This window comes from Anas acuta, chromosome 4 (assembly GCF_963932015.1).
Source record: "Anas acuta chromosome 4, bAnaAcu1.1, whole genome shotgun sequence".
NCBI lineage: Eukaryota > Metazoa > Chordata > Aves > Anseriformes > Anatidae > Anas > Anas acuta.
In genome coordinates this window covers 10932036-10945744 of record NC_088982.1, presented here as the reverse complement: position 1 = coordinate 10945744, position 13709 = coordinate 10932036, and positions in this window count along the sequence as shown.

The window sequence follows — 13709 nt, the reverse complement described above, 5'->3', positions numbered from 1 at the left end:
TCACTTCTACTTAAAAAGGAATAATGATAGTTATGAGGACTCCCAGCTATTATAGATAGTTGAGCCAATTCCCATCAAAACACATGGAAAGACTGCCAGTGTCTTGTGAAAGGTGACCTAAATCCTTTTGAAGTTCTCAACTGAAACAAGACGTAATGCATATTTTTCCTATCAGCTAAACTCAAGGACTGAATTCAGCTGTCTAAATATTCTCCAGAGGGTCATGCTGCCATCCAGAGGGACCTTGACAGGCTGGAGAGGTGGGCTGACAAAAATCTCATGATATTCAACAAAGCAAAATACAAAGTCCTGCACTATTATCAAATCTACACAAAAGCTTAGACTGCAGGTATCTAAAGCTGTTAAATCCCACCTGAGCAATGCCAACATGATCCTATGTGAACAACTCTTTCAGAACAGGAGAAAAAAACAAAATGTTTAGTTCATAAGTAAGTTCTTTCTCAAAAGAACAGTTGAAGAAACTTCCATTTTATTTATTTCAAAGCTTAGAGATGAGCTAGTGTTAATAATATCTTCCACCCAAGACAAAATTAAAGCCACAGAAATCAGGTGGTCATAGAATGTAAGCAACAAGGGAGTCTGAGGAAATGACAATACAGAGAAATCACAGAGGGAATGAGAAACTATAAGCTGCGATCATGTACAGCAGGATTAAAGTCATGTATGATACTGCAGAAAAACTTCCAGCACTGAAGGTCACTGAAAGTTTTGTCTAATCCTTAAATAGGCAGACACATTTGATCAAATCCATTGAACCTTATACTCCATTGACTATACTGATAAAAAGAACTAAATGTTCTGCTCTTCTGTAACTCCCACAATGGTAAAAACAGCTAAAGAGTCTTTGGTTTATGGCTGACCACTGACACTGTGCTCAAGTTTTCATTTCTCTGCCAGTGCCTCCAGACTGCAATGTAAGGATTTTCTCTCCTCAGGGAACTCTCATGGTTCTCCAGTTCATATAATTTTCTGAATGTCCACCAAAATAACTAAAGCCGTGTCAGTTTAAGCATAGAATCACCTATCTAGGAGGGAGCTGACAGATTCAAAAGACAAACTTTTAATAGGATATCTAAGTTCCCTGTAAATTTTGTCTTTTGACTAGCTAACTCAGTCTGATCTTTCTTGTTGTGCCTTGAAAGCTGTATCTGCATTGTGGAACTTGTACATAGTCTGCCAGATTTTAGCCTGCCTGCATAATAATGAGTGTAGTTATCAGCTGTTTGTTTAGAGGTTTCTTAAATTGTAAGGCATTTTCTTCAAGTCAGCCACTATACAAATTCAAGTTATGATCTTTCCAGATCATGCAAAGCAATGCAGGCTCAGAGTGGCTAAAATCCATATGGAAGCTGGGATCTCAGAACTGCCAGGTGCTGCAGTAAAACAGTGGTTGTGATTCAGAAGATAGCATCTTCTGAATGATGCAGGGTTGTGATTCTCGACAGGTTCAGCATCGAACTACTACCCGGTGTGCTTCAAAGAGGCCCTGTTCTGTTGTGAAAGATAAACCGGACTCTTGGTGACTTGTAGTCAATTAAAGATCTCATGGAACTTTTTGCAGGGAGGAAAGATGTTAACCTTTGTATCCTGGCCAAATTAAATGGTATTAATAAAGTCAAGTCCCCAACATTTTGGGTCTGGTTGTGCATTCCTCACTCATAGCTGGGTGCCAGGATCTCTCCTGGTATCCTTTGAATTCAAATGAGTTCCACGAACTTAAAGCTGCATAGGATTTGGCCCTAGAAGCAGTTCCCTTTCAGATCTGCTGTCATCTGTGCATTGGGAAATTCACCAGAAGCAGATGATTTTTTGTCTTGTTTTGGTTTTGATGCTGTCAGGTGGATGGGAGTTATTTGAACTCCAATGGAAGAAGTGGAAATAAAAAAGCAAGCTAAATCCCAATTGACTGCATCCATAAGCAGATGTTTTTAGAAAACTGCAATTAATAAGCCTGTACCAGAAAGCATCAATTACAATAGGAAAACAGATTGTTGGCACTTAGTATATTCCAAGAAAATAGCACTATAAACAAGGAAAAAAGAAAACATTTTATGTTAGTGCTTCTAAATCATATTTACTTGCTAAATATTAATACCAGATGAGTTCTCATTTGTTGATCACATTTCAAAGTGATAAAGGCTTTCACCTCTCACCTCTCTCTTTTTTTTTTTTTTCCTGTGAAACATTGCAAGATGTGGATTACTCAAAAGGGAAAGACAGGGAAGATAGGTTGGTTTATATATGAACAAGCAAAACTTGAAAATATCTTGAGTATGAAACGTAGGGACAAATACAGTCACAATTCAATGGATTGATGGAGCACACAATAGGCAGACTTGACTGACTACTGTGGCAAAGTAACACTCGCACTAAGTGTTTGAGATACCAGTGTGAATATACACTGAAAACTCAACTTGTCCCTAAGCTGACATATACCTTTAGGAATATTTTTTTTCATTATTGTGTGGAATATTTTGCCATTCAAAAAACTTTTCAGCCTGCTATGAAACACTATACTATGAGATCATTACACAGAATTCTTGGGAAATTTAACTATAGATTGAAAAGGGACTGATCTATCTTCAACAAATAACGTAATTTATTTGAGTGTTCATCACAACTAAATCAGGGATATATAAGGTAAGTCACCTCTTTAAATGTGGGGAAAGAAGAGGGGGAGGAGATGGGGTAAGGAGGAAGATTCTTCAAGAAGCCAGATGAAAAGACAAAGGTGAGGTTAAAGAAAGTAGTTCTGCTGAGGCAACCTCTCAAGAACTTGGGGAAGTGAAAGTAGCTGTGATTAGATAGTGATTAGATAAGGAGTCAAGAGAAGTTGGTGTGGAAGAGGTGAAAAGAAGTTATGTCTCTGGAGACAAGATTAGGAATAAAAAGTGTGAATTTAAAGTCAGGAGAACAAGTGTATAATGAGAGGCCAGCAGTAGGAAAGGGTAGAGTAGTGTGCCTGGGGGAGTTAGTTAGAGGGAGCTGAGGGAGTCACACTGCAAAGTGGCAGCATTCTGCTCCAACAGCAAATACCTCTGAAATCCCATGTGGGAACAGTCTAAAATATTTCCCTTAACCCATGATGTTGCCTATAAATGAAATAAAGCCATTACTGCTTTAAGTTACTCTGTGATACATGGTATATGTAGTGCTCCCAAACATGGATCTTGCTGTAGACTACCATTTACTAGGATTTTGCAGAATGGAATTCTAATTCTTCAGTCTATTTAAAACAAACAAACAAAAACAAAAACAAAATTAAAACATTGTCTTGCTCCCTCCTACACATGCATAAAAAACATTAATACACTGGAATTTTATATCATAGGTTTATTTTAGGTAAGGTCTTACAGAAAGGGGCAGTAGGGAGACACCCATTTGTTAAAAAACTTGTCTCTGAAGGACACTTATTTGCTAGTGTTAGGCTACTGAGCACAAACATTGTGTACTGGCATAAGCGTAAGTATTCGGAAGACTTTGCCACTCTTGTCCCACTGAGCTGAATATCCTAAACGCTAGACTATAGAAGCTGTCTGCCATCTGGACTTATGCATTTTTATGGTCAGAAAAAATGGTGGGAGCTCTCAAAGACAATTGCCAATAGCTTGTCTAAAAATACAGTAGGAGATGCAGGCCAAAATCCATTCCAGATGAGAATGGTCAAGAATTCTGCCTCTTGCTTCTTGGATGAGTTCTCTGAGCAGTATATTGCTATATAAAACATGAATACCAATCCTTGTCCTCCAGTGGTCCTTCTGAAGAGGAGCAGGCAAACATGTCCGAAGAGAACACTCAGGTGTCCAAGCACAGGAGCAAATTTACTCCTCAGTCTGTTTCACTGCAGTAATTGCCAGCCAGCAACATCACGCTTGGCCTATTCCTAAAATTTTCAGCTACCTCATCATGAGGAGTTCATCTCATCTGTGTTCCCCATGCCTTTGTGGCACAGTGTAATGCCAAGGACCACCTTTACAGACTTAGAAAGCTGAACCTACTAACAAAGGATTTGTGGATTACTGTCATAAAGAACTGTATGAAGGACTCGGAGACTGAGTGAACACAAAGTTTTGTGACTCCTTGAGGAACAGAATGGCAGCTCAATGGAGATAAATTCATACGTTTGCGACCTGGCTGTTTCATTGCTGTTGTCCCTGAATAACAAGACACTGGCATATCCAAAAAAGAACCTGCTCTTCCAGCTGAGGCTCATCCCGCCACAAACATTTGCAGACAAAAGCTTCACGAGTCTGTGCACTGCTAAAAATGGAATTTTTGAATCCTTTTTTAATCTTGCAACAATGAACACCACATTATTTAATTTTCTTCTCAGATTTGATTTCAACTGCAAATACTGATATATTCATCTTGTTTTCTTCCATATGTAGTCACTGTTCTGACAACTCTGAAATGCAGCTGCACTATGACAAGTAAGGGATGAGAAAACAGGCATGCATGACTCTTTGACTAGTAAAATTTTCCAAAGACTGGGCCAGAAGCACACAGAAGTCCGGGGGATAGCACTAAATATGCATTCCCTTGGGTTTCTTGGAGTGGAGAGAAAGCAAGCATCTCTTCTTCCCTCCCCCTCCCCATCCTCCCCAATCAAAAAGACCCTTCGTTTTCAGCACTTCTCCAAATATATTTTGTGCACTGCAGTAATAAGATTCATTAATTTCATTAGGCAAGTAATTTCATTAGGTAATTATCTAACTTGGAGTGCCCTTCTTTTCTCTGGTCATCATCAAATATCTTTAACAGATTAGTCTACCTGGTTAAAGCACGTTGATAAAAATATTTGGTTGAGAATACCAATTAAAACATTTTTTTCATCAAGAAAATCTGTGGGAGATGTCAAGCACAGGGAAGATCTTGGCCTTGAATGGAAGAGGACTGTGAAGCAGACGTGAAAGAGCCCATCTCTGCCTTTCAGTGTGGCTCGGTAATGATGCACAGAATTTCAACAGGCAGCCATGCAGAGGGGGTGGCAAGCAGAAAGCCTTGTCAGGACTGCTAGTGAGTTTTCGCAGATAACCATGCATGGAGATGAACCAGAGATATGTGATTAATGAGCTGGAATAACACGATCTTGATGAGTATTGCAGTTTGTGCTACAGTGTTTCTTCCCACTGCACACATCTGTCACAAACAGGCTCATGAAATCATTTGCTGTTTGCTTTATCTGCAGAGACATTCTTTGTGTGCTGACATCATATAAATCGTGCCAGGGTAAGCAAATAAAACCCTATGGCAAACAGCTTCATCTAACAGTGACACCTGTCTTCCTAACTTGCTTGGGCCAACTATTTCACAGGGCTAAGCTGACAAAAATGCTCACAGATCAGGTATGACAGTCTAACAACCGTCTCTTTGCAGTCCAGCCCTTTTGCTCAGAGTTAGGCTGGTGCACATTGTTGGAGACTTCCAATTTGAAGAGTTGCAGAGGTGGAAGGAGTGGAAGGATGTATGTGAGCAAACTGCTGGTCCCAAATCGGTGCTATCTAGGGTGGGCAAGTGTCAGTTCAGCCTTGTCCTATTCTTCTCCAAGGATCTGTTGTAAGGCACAATAAATGAGAGGACACCATCCCTCTGGACTGATCTAGTAATACCACACTTACGATCTTCTCTTCTTGAATCACTGTTCCCCATCGTTTCGGCCCCCATACCATGGCTTTTGAGTTTTGCTAGTGGCTCTCTTTAGCTGTCATTCAGCCTTCACAGGAAAAAGTCAGGCACCACTCTAATTTTCCTCAGATGTTGACTTAGCCTTTAATTCCCCATAAGTACTTCTACTTATCTTCTAGGACTCTAAAGCTTCCAACTCTCATAATTTTACTGCAAATCTTGAAAATGTGGTGTTTCTCTTAAAACATTAACTCCTGCAGTAACTTGAGAGTCTCCATTCCATAATAAAACACTTTTTCCAGCCCTCACTTGATGGAGAGAAGCTCAAAAACATAACTTCTAGTCTTATAAAAAGAAACAGAGTAAAAATTATTAATTTTCAAATTCATAATTAGAAAAGGGTCAGGAGTTTGGGAATTTGATGTTGGCAGTACTCCTAAACCCACCTTTCCTCATCAATCTTCCTTTGGACTGATTAATGAGATAAATTTGATGAGAAAAGCAGCCAGTTATATTGTGGCTTTTTGTGTACCCTAAGCAGGAAATATTCTTATGGCAAATATAATATTTCCCAAGTGAGATTGAACCATTTGTCCATTCATGGATTAAGTAGAATAAAGATTTATTCATTAATTTAAACTACTTACCTTGATTTCTATAATTTATTCTAAATTTGTTTCTGTAATTAATTCTATAATTCTGTTTCAGTCTTCCAACCCTCATCCCTCTTGGCACCCATTTTGCAGACCCTCTCACAGAAGGATTGGCTGATATCCAGTGACATCGACACCATCCTGCTACAATGCCAAGTCACCATAAAAAGATCCATAAAATCTGCAGGCCCCTGAATCTTGTTACACTGTCAGGGAGGAAAAAAAGCAGTCACAGAAAACGGGATGGTATCAACAAGAAAAATTAGGGAAGAGAAGGGAAGGCAAAAGGAAATTAATTTTGTGATGCTTTAGATAATATTCATAGCTCTATATCTAGTAACTAGTGATGCCAATAACAATAGCCACACAGAGAGTAAGTTCAATTAAGACATAGAATTGGCATATTTAAAACATAAACTCATTTACAGGAAGCCTTTTCTTGCTGAATAGAATTTCATATAATACACTTGCTATACCTCTCTTTACAGTGCATCCTCCTTTTGGCAAGATTCTCTAATCTTGCCAATCTTTCAAGGAGATAATACATGCCATCTGGAGGAAATGTTTCTCTTTCCCCCACAGTCCCATCTGTTATTTATTTCTCTTTGATCTCTCCCACCCCCAGCATTTTATCCTATGATCATCCCTAGACCTCAAACTCTCTTGAATGTGCTCGTTCACATAGCTGTACAACCATTTTCACTTTCAATCTCAATGTATTTCTATTTAGGTTTTGCCTTGTGGTTTTATCACACGACTGAAACTACTACCCTACAATAGTCTTAACTGATTTTTTTTTTTTATTCTCCAATTCTAACCTCTTTCTTCCTTTCTTCTTGAACCTCTGAGTCAGCTTCCTAATTTCTTTGTAGGGCTTCAGCTATCTGATTCTATACTCTTTAATATGGCAGATTGTATGCATTAACATCAAAAACTCAGAAAAAAAAAGTAAGAAGGCAATTCAACATTCTACCTAGTAAAGGCAGGGTCAGTTCTTTATAAAGAAGTTCTCAACGTCAGCTATCTAAGCTTTCTTATACAAAAGGTCTTAAAAAAATGGACATTCTACATCTCCACAAAAGTCAGTTCCAGTGCTTTGCTACCTTTTTATTTTAAAAGTTCTTCCTAATATCAGTCATAAACTCCTAGCAGCATTTTGAGCTTTTTTCCTGTCTTACACCAATGAACATGGAGAACAGCTTGTTACTCTCATCTTTCAGCAACCTTTTACATATTTAAAGACTCTTATCATGTCCCCTTTTTGTCTTCTTTTGTTTAGACTAAACAATTTCAGTTCTTTCAAGCTTAGCTTGTAAGACATATTTTAGATCCCTAATGATTTTAAAGTTCTGGAGTTGTTCTCCAACTGATTTCCCCCCCACACCCCCTCTTTTTTTCTTTTTTTTTTTTAAAGTGGGAGATGCAAAACTGGCAGAGAATTCCAACTGAGACCTTATAATCAGTGAGGAAAAGAGAAAGATTTCTTTTGTTGTTGTTTTTAGTAAGAGGTACGAAGGATCTATGTATTTCAGTACGGTGGAGAGGTTTGATGGCTTTGATGTTTTTCACCCTCCATCATGTAGACTGATGGCCTCTCGTAAACTTGAAAACTTTTATGGAGAACTGTATTTAGCCTGTCATTCCCTGTTTTATAAATGGGTTGCTCATTACTTGTGCCAAACTGTAGTACTTTGCCCTTGTCATTATTGTATTGCATCATATTTATGGAGAACAATGCCTCCAATTTGCAAAAAAAAACAAAACAAACAAACAACAAAAAAAACACAACATTTTATGTGTCAATTTTTCTATTCTTTTATCTTATGGTCAACTGTAGATTTAATATGAATAGTGCTGGACTCAGGCTATGCCCCCATGGAAACCCTTGACACTACATCCCAGGTAGATAATGAAGGAAGGATGACTTTTTGGACAACAGAATTACCAGAAATTATACAGCATGAATTTTCACACGATTTAAATTTCACTATTGGCTTACAAAAATAGTATAATAAAACACAGTATCAAAAATATGAATGTATTTATTTAGGTACATTTATGACATCTACAGCTTTTATCCTCTCTACAATTCTATTTTTCAATTATAGAAGAAATCTGATTGGTGAGACATGATATGTTCTTAATTATAATGACTGTTGTATACCACTTTATTGTCTTCTGGAGGTTTACAAGCTCACTTTATTTTCACTCTACTGTGAACAGCACTTCTAAGCTGCTTCTGACAGTTCATTAAGTGCTTCCTAAGGTGAATTTTATTGGGCCTAGATGAATAGAAAACATCTAAAAGCGACTCTGTAATTTCTACTCAAATTCATTCCTCTTTCTTTAACACACATCAGCAGGATTTTGCAGGACACATGCATTCATAGAAACACATCAGATGGGATGAAGTTCGAAGCATTTTCTCAGCAGTGAAGCAGAACACAGAAAAACAAAACTCCATTTATATTTGTGTGTTTTCCTCCAATCCACTCTAGCTGTTTATTAGAAGAATAAGGCATTTCTGTGACTCATGATCATTTCCATTCGACTGCTGGTTCCACAAATTCAAATCACACACACAAATCTATGAACTAGAGGAGACTGTGGTGCGGTTCTGGCTATGTGTCTTGTCTGAAGAACCCACAAAAGCGTGGTTTGAATTGAAGAAGATTTCTTTTTCTTTCAGATAGCCCCACACATGCTAAACTGATAGCAGTTGGTGTCACAGGATCTCTCTTTGGCGAGCTAATAGGAGGCAAGGCAGCAGCATTTTTAGAGAACTGCAAACTCACGTATTCTGCTGAGCAGTGCCTTTGCCATCAGTCTGCCTTGTCCTCCTAACCCCTCTCAGCTGCTAACTGAGCTTGCTTGTTGCATCTTCAAACCTGGTGCAATGTCTCTTACACTCTTTACAGAGTGGCAGAGTGGCACAACCAGATGGCCCTGTTCAAAAGGCTCTTCACACAACCCCTGGGCCCGACTAATGGAAGTCCCTATAGGAGGGTGTATGTGAAAAAGTCTGCATGTGACAACAGGTTTCATATTTGTTTTCATTTTGCTTCTGCAAAAAACAAGGCTTCTAACACCTTATATAAGAAAAATGAATCTTCCAGGACAAATTAAAAAAATAACCACAACACAAAAAAAAACACCAAATTCAAGTCCTTGCTATTGACCGGAAAGATCAGATAATTGAGTCTGAGTTTTCTACATTTCAGAAGAAAATCTCCAAATTTTCTTTCTTGGATATCCTGGAGCGGAAAGACAAAAGGGTCTTTTCTTTCCCTTTTTCATTCTCCATCCTTATCTCTTCAAACATATGCTTTGACCAGATCTACCTGTTTTCTTATACATACTGTCACACATCAAACAGCTCTTCCAAACACAAGTTTTCTTCATCTGGATACCCTTCATTTTTGTGAATCGGTGTTTTCTAACAGAAGTGACTTCTTTTTTTGCCCTAGACATCTCCTCAAATACACACCTACCTTTTCATTGCAGATCTTACATTTAATGATTAAAGTTTGAGATGGAATTCCCTCTCCTAGAGTTAGAAAAAGACTTATTAAGACTGTGAAAGAATTTAAAGTGTATGATTTTTAGGCCAGTTCTGCTATTAACGGTCTGAATTTCCTCCCCTTAAGCATACCAACACAAACTGTTCTTTTGGCTAGAAATATTGAAGAACAGAGCAGGCTGTGGCATTTCCTTCAAATAATCCCATGTCTGTGCCAAAAGCCTACCTTTTTTTCTCTTGCACCAAGTGCAATGAGTTCAGACTAGCTGTCTCTCGTGTTAAAGGAGAACAAGCAATCGATTTTTTAATTTGCTTTCAGGATACTTTGCAAAAGAATTGCTTGAATGCGTGATTTGGACTCATCAACACTTCCAAACATTATTTATTGGCATCAGTTTGAGCAGAACATAGAGAAGAAAAATGATGCTATGATTTTTAACTGCTGTTAGGGGATGGAAGAAAGAGAAAGAGATTGTCCTTAAAAGTATATTTCTAAGACACAGCTTGTCTGGCTGATGAAGGCAGCCGAGAAAGTTCTCGCTTTGTTTGAATTGATGTGTTTGTGGAAGTCTTATTTTTTTCCCCCACCCCTATTTTTCTCCTGCAATGTCCAGTCTTGAAAACAAACTGACAGATGTTCCATTGGATCAGCTTGTGAGACTTGCAATGTCAGGAGTGCAAACAGACTTTAGCTGTTTAGTTCGGGAAATGAAATGTGGACAATCTGATAAACAAACAGTGCTTATTACCCGAGCTTAAAGTGTGCTTTGGATTTCTTTTCAAAATACTAAAAGGAACTGAGAATGAATATTAAACATGTGCTACTAATTTAGAGACCTAAATGGAGAGGTCAGAGTGGTCTTCAAATTACACAATTTGTATAGCGAGGTTATAATATAAGTGAATGTTTCTAAACTCTAACCATGTTAAGGAAACAGTAACAACAAATTTTAATGATATAGAAATTCACTCCAAAGAAGCTTCTAAGACTTAGGTATATGCAGAGATGAATTAGAATAATCGGATTTAGGAGAGTGTGTGGATTAGAATATGCTCTGATTTAAAATGAGAAAAAGAGGCAGACAGACAAACAGATGTTTAAATTAGCTGATACTTAACTATCCAGTTTGGGTTGGGACAAGCCAGAGTAGAAAATATTCTTATACTCAAGCCATTCAGTGTGCATTTAAATGCTTACTGGGTCATGCATTTAGAATTTGCCAACAACTAAATGGCACTTTCTTTACCAGCAGCATATAGATCCCTATTGCAGCGCTCTGATGAGGCATTATATCACTATTAATTCTGTGCAGTGTCACATGCTCTCTTACTTTGCAGCCATGACTATGAGGACTACACAGCACAGAAGACATCAGTATCCATGTCTCCGATACATATCCCAGGCTCCTGGATCATAGGAGTCTGGAACATAGGAGCCTAGGAACATATATATACCTGTCCTGCATATACACCAGGAGGGGAAAATAAACTGGCAAAATAGCACAGTTAATGACATAGAAAGCCAGCAGGGATTATTTTCCTAATCTGAGAAAAGGAATAAGAGGTTTTAGAATGCAGTAGGTAAATTTTGGAGCGAACTCATGGTGTTCTCTTAAGGGCAAGGCAACTACATGCTTTCTTGATCTTTGGGGTTTGCATGAAACCACAATTTGGCCCTTAAGGGAGAGGACCCTTTGAGTCATCAGTAATGTTTCCTTCATTGCTTTGGATTTGTCTTGAGGCACCTCCCTTCCAGCTATGCAGTAAGCATCATTTTCACCAGACGGAAGTGATTCAGAACCCATGAAACAGTCATTTTTCCAAGTGATGGAGAACTCTTACTGAATGAATTATCATTTGAATAGGTTTTAATACCACTTTTGACTTTTTGCATGAATTAAAATTCAAGTGAAAGGCATTCAACAAGTAGTACTGAGCCATGAAACCTCTTACTCACTTTTCCAAAGAAGAGCACCCAGTACTTGACATAATATTTTTGTTATTATTATTTATTTTTTCTAGCCTTGCTCTCTGTGTCACTCTTTTTGAGGGAGAATAATAATTTTTGAAAGATGAAAAAAAAATAGTAGCAGAGACTTAAATATCACTTAGTGTTCTTGTTTTGTCTCCTATAATAAACAGGAGCCTAACACATACCCCTCAAAATATAACTAATGTTTAGCCTTAACAGTAGAAGCTTCTCTAAGAAACTGCATCTGTTTTATTTTGGCTATGACAACAGGCAAGAGAAAATACCTTTCAGATTTATTTTCATTCTAAGTTAATAATATGCAAACCAATAAGACATTTACATAAGATTCTGTGAATCTCTTTACACTCATCCAAGATCACAAGCACATCAGCTGAGTTTGCTCTATTTCTCTGTCTGAATTTGTCCTGTATTTCCTATATGTTGTCTGAAGTCTCCAAGAATGACTACAGAAAGAGGCAACCAACAGGAATGTCAATACAGCTATGAAAGATTCCGTAGCCTAACAGCAATAGCTTACAGACTGCTATTTGTAATTTGAAACATTTTCTTCAACCTCTTCCTTGTAACTGTCATCATAAATAATGAAAATATTCATGTTTCTTACACACAGAGCCCTTGTTTCCTTCTGATCTATGTTTCAGACCTAACACTTTTAATTTTATGAGTCTCCTGCCTCCTTAAAGGGCAAGTTTGTATCAAAACATAGACATTTTTCATATTTTATGTACTGCTTTATAAGAAAAAGTAAATCTTACCTTTTCAAAAAAAAATGACAAGATGTGTTCTACAACAAAGCTTTACAGTTTTCCCGCTCTGCTCTGCTCTGGTGCAATCTCACCTAGAGTACTATGTGCAGTTCTGGGCACCACAGTACACAAAGGATGTGAAACTGCCGGAGAGTGTCCAGAGGAGGGCTATGAAGATGGTGAAGGGCCTGGATGGAAAGCCATACAAGGAGCAGCTGAAGTCACTTGGTCTGTTCTGCCTCGAAAAGAGGAGGCTGAAGGGAGACCTCATCACGGTCTACAGCTTCCTCATGAGGGGGAGTGAAGGGGCAGGTGACAATCTATTCTCTTCAGTCACCAGTGACAGGACCTTGGGGAATGGTGTCAAGCTGCGGCAGGGGAGGTTCAGGATGGATATCAAGAAGAGGTTCTTCACTGAGAGGGTTGTTACGCACTGGAACAGGCTCCCCAAGGTTGTAGTCACGGCACAAAGCCTGATTGAGTTTAAGAAGTGTTTGGACTGTACACTTAGTCATATGGTCTGAATTCCTGGGTAGACCTGTGTGGTGCCAGGAGTTGGACTCAATGATCCTTATGGGTCCCTTCCAACTTGGGATATTCTATGATTCTATGAGTTTTCTTATCACAAGTCACTTAATGTCTTTAGCTATCACATTTAACATTTTTTTTTTTTCCCTGTAAGTTGGACTGCAGCTGTCTGGAGAATCCAGTCTTGAACCACTTCTGTCCGTATAACACAGGAAACAACAAAACACTAACTGTGGCTGGGGATTCTAGAGTCTGCCTACTGCATTCAAGGTCCTTAATTGGAAGACAGCAACAGCATTTCTCCCTCGGTATGACCCTATAGCCACACGCAGATGATCAATAAACTGTAGTCATCTATTGCTGACTTACACGTGGTTCATGGGATCCCATCAGGAGATGTCCAAGGCACAGCCTTGCAGGGTTCAGTATGCTGTATCCCCAACATGAAGAGTGAACTGCAGCTAGAAGTGAAGAGTCTGTCATACCCAGTGAGTAGGGCTTGCTTATCATGCTCCGTGTGGTTTTTAGATGACTTATGTTGGAAGTTTTTCTGCTTAAGTTAGGGTAAGGTTTCTAGCAGCTATAGGTAAATTAAGTAATTTGAAAGCTGCAACTAGCTACAT